This window comes from Rhinatrema bivittatum, chromosome 2 (genome assembly GCF_901001135.1).
Source record: "Rhinatrema bivittatum chromosome 2, aRhiBiv1.1, whole genome shotgun sequence".
NCBI classification, from domain to species: domain Eukaryota; kingdom Metazoa; phylum Chordata; class Amphibia; order Gymnophiona; family Rhinatrematidae; genus Rhinatrema; species Rhinatrema bivittatum.
In genome coordinates, this window is record NC_042616.1 from 262,756,547 (window position 1) to 262,767,452 (window position 10,906).

A 10,906-nucleotide genomic window follows, 5' to 3' on the forward strand; every position below is an offset into this window, starting at 1 on the left:
TCAGAACTCTGCTGCCGATATTCTCCAGGGTTCTCCCTTGTCACGTCACTCCTTTGCTCTCTGGATTCACTCCCAGTCAAACTCTGAGATAAACTCACTGATCTGTGGTTTCATCCTCTCTCCCGCCTCCCTTGTCCATCACTGCCCTTCATCCTTGCACTCTCCAGTCTGCAAAATCACATTTTTCACTGCACGTGACACAAGAACAGGTCATTTCTTGTTTTTGTGCACTCTTTCCTCTGGAATAAATGACACTGCTTGCATTAGAAATGCTTCTCAACTGGCCCTACCTTACTCTTTCCTCCTCAATTATCTTCCTTGAAGATAGACTTTTCCAAACTATATTTCTACTTCTGTTTTATTATTCTGAAGTATTTTTTATAGGACATACAAAATCTGTCAGTAAGTATGGGGGTCGATCCACCCAGGAGGTCTGGGCGCCAATTTGGTTAACAAAGGTTGAATATTGGCTCTTCTGGAATATTTTTGTTTTGGAACATTCCCCCCTAAAAAAAAAAAAAAAATTATAATATGAAAGCAAAGTTTGCCTATATTGTTCAATGCTGGGCTGCACTCCACATCCGGCCCTGCCTCCAAAAGTTATCCATGCACTTAGATATATGAACTTTACATCTTGGCAGGGAAGAAGAACATAAGAAATTGCCATGCTGGGTCAGACCAAGGGTCCATCAAGCCCAGCATCCTGTTTCCAACAGAGGCCAAACCAGGCCACAAGAACCTGGCAATTATCCAAACACTAAGAAGATCCCATGCTACTGATGCAATTAATAGCAGTGGCTATTCCCTAAGGGCCTGATTTTAAAAAGCATTTACTCGAGTAAAAACCAGGTTTACTGGAGTAAATTCACTTTACTTGAGTAAGTGGGTTTTTGAAAATTGCTACAATATATGCCATTGACTTGTCTATAGGATTTACTCACATAAGTGCACTTTACTTGCGTAAATTGCTTTTGAAAATTGCTACAATAGTAGCTACATTTACGCATGTAACTCCTTTTGAAAATTACCCCCTTAGTAAACTTGATTAATAGCAATTAATGGACTTCTCCTCCAAGAATTTATCCAAGTCTTTTTTGAACCCAGCTACACTAACTGCACTAACCACATCCTTTGGCAACAAATTCCAGAGCTTTATTGTGCGTTGAGTGAAAAAGAACTTTCTCTGATTAGTTTTAAATGTGCCCCATGCTAACTTCATCAATATCCACATAGATAAATCTAAATGTAATTAATTGTGCAAAAGAATTTTTATTCACCTATTTTGTAGACAATAACACCTATAAAATCACACACCCATACTCACATTCATTCTGTTAAAAACCAACACCCCACTGACACATAGAAATTTATACAATGTTTCAAAAAGTGCAAAAAACGCATCAAAAAGACTTATTATTAATATGATAGAAACACTTTTCTTCATATAGTTTCCAATCCTTATAATGAGGTACATTAACCATGTACTCCCTATAAATTGTTCCAAGCGTCCTTCAGAATTCAATTTAGAATAGAAATTTGTTTGTTTCCTTCATCATATCCAGTCCAACAACGGATCCTTGTTTCGCCCTTTTCCAACAGGGCTTCCTCAGGGACAACCTACAACTTGACAATGTACGACCTATAATAATTAAAAACAATACCCATATAATTATCAAAGTCAATTATAAAATACTTTTTCAATGGATGTATCAAGAGCGCCAAAATTTCAAAAACGCTCAAATCTATAATTTTCACCCACAAGGAAGCTCACCTCTCAACTCATTTTCATGATTTCAATCCCAATTGATCTGTTCTAAACCTGAACCGCTTACAAATTATTATTGAAAACCTACAAAGAAAAAACATTATAACGGGTGAATGGAAGCTGCCGTCTAAACCGAAAAAAATCCCAAAATAATTTTGTCAAAACTGCAAAACCAGTATATCCTACCTTCCAACGAAAGGACAACGCTCTCCAACAACGAACCAACCTTGAAGTGTCACCAAAACGTAATGACAGAACAGAACAGAAAGTGTTCATCTTAGTACAATTGGCAGAAGTTAGGCCCATCTTTGCACATTCTTTGGTTCTCCGGTTTATGCAGGGCCTCTTCATTTGAAGATTCCCATCCGGCCCTCTGCTATATCTTGAGACCTTAATGTGGTTTTGCCCCACGTAATGAAAGCTCCCTTTCAGTCACTGTGTTGCTGTGCTGAAGTACCTGACCTGGAAGCTCAAGGATTTAGTAACTTAACCACCTTATACAAACTTTTTTCATGATAGGATGGTTCTTTGCACTAATCCTAAATTCTTGACTAAGGTGGAGTAAGAATTTCATCATAAGACAATCATATTTTCATTTTTCCTCAGGCAACATGTCCATCAAGGGGAACAAGCACTTCACAGTCTGGACTACAAGAAAGCCTTGGCCTTCTGCCTGGAGCAGACTGAAGCCCATAGAAAGTCCACCCAGCTTTTTGTTTCTTTTGACACCAACAAACTGGGGATTGTTGTTGCCAAACAGACTTTATCTAAGTGGCTAGCAGATTTAATTTCCTTCTATTATGCCCAGTCAGGCCTGAATATGAGCTATGTCAAGGCTCACTCTGTCTGAGCCATGGCAGTGTGGGTGTCTCACCTACAAATGGTTCCCATGGAAGAAAGCTGCAAGGTTGCAACGTAGAGTTCTCTCCCAACATTCACATCTCATTACTATTTGGAAAGGGATGGCTGACATGATAGTAGGTTTGGCCAATCTATCATATGGCATTTGTTTGAGATGAAGAACAAACACCACTGCCTCCTAGAGCCCTTTGTTTTTGTTCCAGGCTGCCCTTCATAGGTGCCGTATAAAATGGAAAAAAGGCTTGTTGCCAACCAAAAAATTGTTGTGCCTGATGGCACTATTGTTTTTTCTCCATTTTTTTTTGTTCAGGGCAGTTTGTAGCTAGGGATTTCCCATGTGCGAGGGCTGCCATCCTGCTTGTTTTCTGAAAAAGAGTTTCTTACCTGTAACAGGGGTTCTCCTAGGACAACAGGCTATTAGTCCTCAAGAAACCAGCCTTCCTCCCCTTGGAGTTGGCTTCAGTTTATATGCTAAAATACAAGTCTGAAGGGGCCCCCGTGTGGACATGTGGTATGTTGGTATGCAATGCATGGATATGCTCAGTGAGGTACAGTTCAAGTTCTAGAAACCTTTACATAAAAGTTCCATGCCAGGCGCCATTGGGCATGATGTCAACCCTATGTGAGGAGTGATATTCTGCTGTCCTGGAAGAAAGCAAATGTTGCTTACCTGATGTAACAGGTGTTCTCACAGGACAGCAGGATGTTAGTCCTCACAAATGGGTGACATCGAGGATGTAGCCCAACCACGGAAAACTTCTGTCAAAGTTTCTAGAACTTTGACTGGCCCCTACTGGGCATGCTCAGCACGGCACCAACCCTGCAGCCAGCAGAGGTCCCCCTTCAGTCTTGTTTCAAAGCTACAGGCAGTGCCGAAAAATAAAATAAGAAAACGAACCCAACACCGCGGGGTGGCGGGCAGGTTTTGTGAGGACTAACATCCTGCTGTCCTGTGAGAACACATGTTACATCAGGTAAGCAACATTTGCTTTCTCACAGGACAAGCAGGATGGTTGTCCTCACAAATGGGTGAGTACCGAGCTGAGGATGTCCAAAATTGCACCAAAAGTGCCCAACGGTGTGCAACAGGCACAACAACGGGGGTGGAATTTGGTAGAGGACATCCGCACCCCACCGGGCAGGCGGAAGGGTGTTGGTACGTCATGTGGGAAAAAGGTTACGCAGGACAGATTGGCCAAAGATGGAATCCTGTCTTCCAGCTTTGTCCAAGCAGTAGTGGGCTGCAAAAGTATGGTGAGAACTCCAGGTAGCAGCCCTGCAGATGTCAGGAAGCGGCACTGATCGAAGGTGTGCTACTGAAGTCGCCATGGCCCTCACAGAGTGTGCCTTAACACGGTCTTGAAAGGGAATGCCAGCTTGCTGATAGCAGAAAGAGATGCAGTCCGCCAACCAGGAGGAAAGAGCCTGCTTACCCACAGGTTGTCCTAACTTGTTAGGATGGAAAGAGACGAATAATTGAGTGCTCTTCCTGTGGGCAATTGTACGGTCTAGATAGAAAGCTAAAGCCCGTTTACAGTCGAGGGTATGCAGAGTCTGTTCCCCGGAGTTGGAATGGGGCCTGGGAAAGAAAATAGTATGATGGATTGATTAATATGAAACTCCGAAACTACCTTAGGTAAGAATTTAGGGTGAGTGCGGAGTACCGCCCGGTCCTGCAGGAGTTTAGTGTAAGGCGGATAGGTAACTAGGGCCTGTAACTCACTAACCCTGCGAGCTGAAGTGATAGCCAGAAGGAAAATCACTTTCCATGTGAGATATTTAAGGTCAGAGGAGTGAAGAGGTTCGAAAGGTGGTTTCATAAGGCGACCAAGAACCAGATTAAGGTCCCAAGATGGGCCGGAGGACGTAAAGGTGGCTGCAAATGGAGCAAGCCTTTAAGAAAGCGTGTTACAAGGGGTTGTACTGAAATAGGGACACCCCCAATACCTTTATGGAAGGCGGCTACCGCACTGACATGCATTCTAATGGAAGAGGTCTTTAGACCTGATTCTGACAGATGCCAAAGATAGTCCAAAAATTTAGGAATTGGACAGGAAAGGGGATCAAGGGACTGAGAAGTGCACCATGATGTGTACCTTTTCCATTTATAGGAGTAAGATTTTCTTGTGGAAGGCTTTCATGAAGCAATGAGGACACGAGAAACTGAATCCGATAGGTTAAGTGGTTGAAGGACTAACCTTTCAACATCCATGCCGTCAGGGACAAGGCTTGGAGATTGGGATGGAGGAGGCATCCGTCGTTTTGAGTGATCAGATGCGGGTCCTTTCCCAAGGGAATGTGTCTGCGGATGGAGAGATCCTGGAGTATGGGAAACCACACTTGGCGCGGCCAGTGAGGTGCTATCAGGATCATGGTTCCCTTGTCCTGACGTAGCTTTACAAGAGTCTTCGATAGAAGAGGAAGTGGAGGGAATGCATAAAGCAGACCGTTTGACCACGGGAGGGAGAATGCATCCCTGGGCCGAGAGTGCTGAGTTCGAATGAGAGAGCAGTAATTGGCCACTCTGTGGTTCTGAGGGGACGCAAAGAGGTCTATATGGGGATAACCCCATTTCTGGAAGAGAGAGGTCGCTACCAAGGGATTGAGTGACCACTCGTGTGGTTGGAAGACAGGGCTCAGCCGGTCTGCCAAGACATTTTCTACCCCCGGCAAGTAGGTGGCCCTAAGGTACATCGAACGAGAGAGGGCTTCCGCCCAGATCTGCGCAGTTTCCTGACAGAGAAGGAAGGAGCCCGTGCCTCCCTGCTTGTTGATGTACCACATGGCCACCTGATTGTCCGTTTGAATCAAGATTATGTGATTTGATAAGCAATCTTGAAAAGCTTGGAGAGCTTATCGGATCACTCGAAGCTCTACGAAATTTATCTGGTGTTTGGCTTCCTCTAGAGACCAGAATCCTTGAGTTTGTAAATTGTTTACATGGGCTCCCCAGCCGACGTTGGAGGCGTCGGTGGTGAGAATTATTTGAGGATCTGGTGGATGAAAGGGCAAGCCTTGGAGGAGGTTGGATTGATTTGTCCACCAGGCAAGAGACAGACGGAGAGCATCGGTGATGCGAACAATGGTCGACAGAGGCTGTGTGGCTTGAATCCATTGTGATTTCAGAGTCCATTGCATGAATCTCATGGCTAGACGGGCCATTGGAGTCACATAAACTGAAGAGGCCATGTGTCCCAGTAGAATGAGGAACTGACGAGCTATTGCTGTGGGTTGAGACTGCAACTGGCAAGCTAGGGACACCAGGGTTTGGACCCGTTGATAAGGAAGGAAGGCTTTTGCTTGTAAGGTGTCCAAGTCTGCTCCAATGAAGGATAAGGTTTGAGATGGGAGTAAGTAGGATTTCTCGTAGTTGACAAGAAATCCCAGAGAAATTAAAGTTCAAATTGTCAGGGTCAGGGAAGACCGAGCGATTTGCTGGGTTGGGGCCCTGATCAACCAATCGTCCAAGTAGGGGTAGACATTGACGCCTTCCTTCCTGAGGAACGCTGCAACCACTACGAGACATTTGGTGAAAACTCACGGTGCGGATGCTAGACCAAATAGGAGTACTATGTATTGATAGTGGTTTTGGCCTACTAGAAATCGAAGGTATTTGCGATGAGATTGAGATATCGCAATGTGGGTATAAGCGTCCTTGAGGTCTAGAGAGCAGAGCCAGTCCTCTCTTTGCAGCAGAGGGAGAAGCGAGCCCAGGGTTACCATCTTGAACTTTTCTTTGTAAAGGTACTTGTTGAGGGCCCGCAGATCCAGGATTGGTCGAAGTCCACCTGACTTTTTTGGGATCAGGAAGTATCTGGAATAGAACTCTAGTCCTTGTTGGGACAGAGGAACGGGCTCTATAGCGTTGGACTGGAGAAGCAGGGAAACTTCCTGCTCTAGAAGAGCAGAGTGGTCGGTAAGTCTCCACGCTTGCAGAGGTGGAGAGTCCGCAGGAAGAGTTAGAAAGTTTAGATGGTAACCCTGTGCAATTATCGCTAGCACCCAATGATCTGTGGTGATGTGATGCCACTTTTCCGTAAAGTGGCTTAGTCGACTTCCTACTGGTATTTTTGGTAGAGGTATTAGGCATCTGCTCTCTAATTGAAAGTCAAAACCCCGACGCAGGGCCTGGTTGCGGAGCTGGTGTGGGTTTTTGCTTTCGAGGTTGACGAGGCTGAGGTTTTTGGTACGGCCTCGTTGACCTGGACTTGATGTGTGGGGGAATAATACTTCCGTGGACGGAAGAATTACTTTTTAGGTTCCTTCTTAGATGGTTGTTTAGAAGGGAAGTCAGAAGAAATGGATGAGAGCTGTTTAAGGGTCTCATGATGATCCTTTAACTCAGCAACAATTTGTTGAATTTGCTCACCAAACAAATTATCCCCTAAACAGGGCAGGTCGGAGAGCCTGTCCTGAACCTCCAGGCGAAGGTCAGAAGACTTTAGCCAAGCCCAGCGTCTTGCCGAGATGGCTGTAGCAGAGTCTAGTGGCAGCATCGAAGACGTCATAAGATGTTCGTATCTCATGCTTTCCAGCTTCAAAACCTTTAAGTACTAGGGTTTGAAGGTGTTGTTGGAAACTGTTCTGGTAAAGTATCTGAAAATTCCTGTATCTGCTTAAAAATGACCCTGTTGTATTGGGTCATATATAAGCTGATAAGAAGCTATTTTAGAAATAAGCATGGCCCCTTGGTAAACTTTCCTGCCTATACTATCTAAGAACTTGTTTTCCTTAGTAGGAGGTATGGATGAGTATGGCTTCATTCTTTTAGCTTTCTTTTGTGCTGACTCTACCACAACAGAGTGGTGGTCTAGCTGTGGTTTTTGAAAGCCAGGAGCTGACTGTACTAAGTAAGTAGAGTCAGCTTTTTTGTTCACTGGAGCAACAGATCCAGGAGTTTCCCAATTCTTTTTTAGAAGGTCCAGAAAAACCTGATGAATTGGAATGGACGTGATGACTTTTGGGGCATCTATAAATTGGAGTAATTCCATCATTTGGTGCCTGTCATCTTGCTCTGATTGAAGCTGAAAAGGGACCAAGTCTGACATTTCCTTCACAAAATTGGTGAAAGAGAGGTCCTCGGGAGGAGAACGCTTTCTGCTTTCAGCAGGAGAGGGTGGTGAAGGTAAATCATCAGTATCCGTAGAAGAATCAGCACCCCAGGAGTCATAAGGATCAGGTTGCTGACCTGTAGGACCTCGAGGGGGTTGGATACCTGAAGGCCCCGGTTGAGGCTCCGAGAAACCCGAAGGAATCAGCGGGGGTATCGAAAATACCCTTGGAGGCATCGGTGCCGGCATCGAATGCATCGATGGAGCCGACGTGCGTATCGCCCCGGAGGAATGTATCGGTGGCGAGGGACGACATGGTACCGATGGAACTACTCCCGAAGGAGGAATTTGATACGGTGTTTCCGCACCCGATGAAGTTGGCATCGGGGAGCGCACCGGTGGTGTCAGTGACCCGGGTATCACCGGTGGAAGGGCGGTCATGAGCGCTTCCATCCGGGCGAGCAGCGGTGCCAGCGCTGCTGGAATCGGGTCGATGGCTGGTTCCAGTCTCGGTGGCGGAGTCGGTGCCGAAAAAGGCTGGAACCGTTGTATCGCCTTATCGATGGCCTCCTGGACCAGGCGGTCCAGTTCTTCCCGGAGACCTGGAGTAATAATACCCGGCTCCGTGGAAGAGGGAGGCTGAGGCTGAGCCAGAGGGACCACCGTCACCGGTGGAATCGCGGCTCCCAAACCCCGATGGGGTGAGGGTTGCCTCAATGTCTCAGAAACAGGAGTGGACGGTGCCACATCTGAACGAGACTTCTTGGGTGGAGGCTCGGACGGTACCGAGGTCGATGACTTCGATTCCTCGACGGTCTGAGACTTGCGATGTCGATGGCGATGTTCCTCCCTCCGATCCCCTCAATCCTCGGGGGAAGGGACGGGAGTCGATGGCCGTGGAGACGTTGATGGCAGACGGTCACCAGGAGGTTGCCGACGATGGAAGGACTTCGACAGTGCCGGTTCCGAGGACGTCGATGCGACGGACGGCGTCGGAGTGTGAGCATGGAAAAGGAGTCCCATCTTCTCCATTCTGGCTTTGCGACCTTTCGGTGTCATAAGGGCACATTTGGTGCAAATCAGGACATCATGCTTACTTCCTAAGCATAATACACAGACTCTGTGAGGGTCTGTGATAGACATGGTGCGCGTACAATCTGGGCACCGATGGAACCCCGACGCCATGGCCATTAACTACAAATTTAGCTGCGGGATGGCCGACGGCCAGCAGGCCGCAGAGGCAAAAAACGGCAAAAAACTTACCGAAACACCGCGGACTAAATATAGATAGAGGGGGGACCCCTGTGGGGCGTATTTTACTTCAAAGAAGTTCAAGAAGAATTTTCCTGTCAGGAAATGTGGTAAGAGCTCCTTAACCGCGTGGCTACTGCTGCGCGGAAAAAAGAAGACTGAAGGGGGACCCCTGCTGGCTGCAGGGTTGGTGCCGTGCTGGGCATGCCCAGTAGGGGCCAGTCAAAGTTCTAGAAACTTTGACAGAAGTTTTCCGTGGTTGGGCTCCATCCTCGATGTCACCCATTTGTGAGGACAACCATCCTGCTTGTCCTGTGAGAACACCTGTTACAGATAAGTAATTATAATATACTGTATCATAAAAAATGACAAGTTGTTGTAAACATAATTTTAAAATCACCCGTAATAATTAAAAAGTTTTCTTTATATCACTCCACTCCCTGAATCCATTTTCTTCATAGCCCGCACGCTCTACTCTCTTCCCTGCCAGTGAGAGCTGTATCAGATGCACAGAGTGGCATGAACATATGCTCTCATCTCTGAAGTTCATTCTTCACCAACATGCTTCTTTTCTTAATAGGTGATGTGCAGTTGAAGAAGGAATTGCAAGGACAGGACTACATACCCATTAGGGGTGGGAAGAAAAAAGAAATTTTGTTTAGATTTAGTTTTATTTTTTGGGGGTTGTTTTCCCATGAATTTAATGTAATCTGTTTAGTTAAAAATAAATACATATAAAAACCCCGAAAACAAACAAAAAACAGGGCCTCCTGTACCCCCCCCCCCCACCTGAAAAAATGCCATGGCCAGGATCCTCCCTGTTCCCATTTTCCCAGCTTGGAAGGGAAAGTCTGGGCCTTGTGTAGGGCCTAGGCCAAGGTTGCAGCAAACCATCGCATCCTAGGTTTACATAAGTCCTAGGCTTCTGCCTGGGCCTAGGCTTCGGGACCAGGCTTTCGGAGACTAGATCCTGATGCCTGGGCCCGACCCAGAGACAAGGCCAGATGCATGCGCCTCTGGTATCTGCTGAGCAGATGGCATAATTTTTTCAGAAAAGACAGAAGGAAGAAAGAAGCCCTCTGAGGTCTGGGCACTTGGCTTGATCCTGGGCCAAGGTCCCAGTATTGGGTCTTGGTCGGGGACTGAGGCCCTGGCATTGGGACCTGATTTCAGGCCTTGCCAAGGTCCAGACATCAGGACCTAGCCTTTGGGTTGGGCTTTGGTGTCAGGACAGTTTCAGGGCCTGGTCTCCAGACTGTGCTCTGGCATCAGGACCCTGGCCAAGGTCATGGCCCAAGCATAGGGACCCAGTCTCCAGCTCTGTCCCCAGTATCAGGCCTGGGTACGGTACAAGACCCGGTGTTGGGACATGGTCTCAGGGTAAGGCCTGAGCCTGGGCCCTGGCCTATGCCAAGGCCCAGGCATCAGGACCTGGTCTCTGTGTCAGGCTCCGATGTAAGGCCTGGATCTGGACCATGATTCTAGATCCCCAAAGCAGCTGGTAAGTTTCTACAATTTGGTGGACCTCGGCTGAGACCCTGGTGTTGTGCTTGGGCCTACACGAGGCCTCAGCCCTGGGCCTAGGCCCAGGCTCCAGCCCCAACATCCCACTCGGTCATAGGCTAAGGCTGAAGTCCTGGCTTCGGGTCTGGACTTAAGCCCTGGCCCAGACCCGACAAATCACTTTTTTGTTGCCAAAACAATATGTGAAAACTGATGAAATTTCATTGGATTTTCAATTGTTTTGCTTTGAGAATAAAATGAAACTAAATTGTAAATTCTGTCTCATTTCCTATTTTGTTTCTCCCAAATGCCCAATCCTAATACCCATGCTGCTCCAGAAGCTGCCATATCTGATACAGTTCTCACTGCCAGAAAGCAGAGCAGGCTAGCCAGCGAAGAGTAGAGTGAGTCGCCAAACAAATTGGCTGCAAGATGGAGAAGGAGATTCCCTGAAATAACAGGTTCATCCCTCCTA

At 46.8% G+C, this 10,906-nt stretch overlaps 1 long non-coding RNA gene across 1 annotated transcript; it reads right to left on the minus strand.

Annotated features, from left to right (window-relative positions):
* Positions 1–1,251: 1,251 nt before the first annotated feature.
* Positions 1,252–1,856, minus strand: LOC115084506. The gene is made up of 2 exons (XR_003854582.1): positions 1,772–1,856; positions 1,252–1,639 (listed from the first exon to the last, which is right to left on the minus strand). It is a non-coding gene; the product is annotated as an uncharacterized LOC115084506 (long non-coding RNA).
* Positions 1,857–10,906: the final 9,050 nt, after the last annotated feature.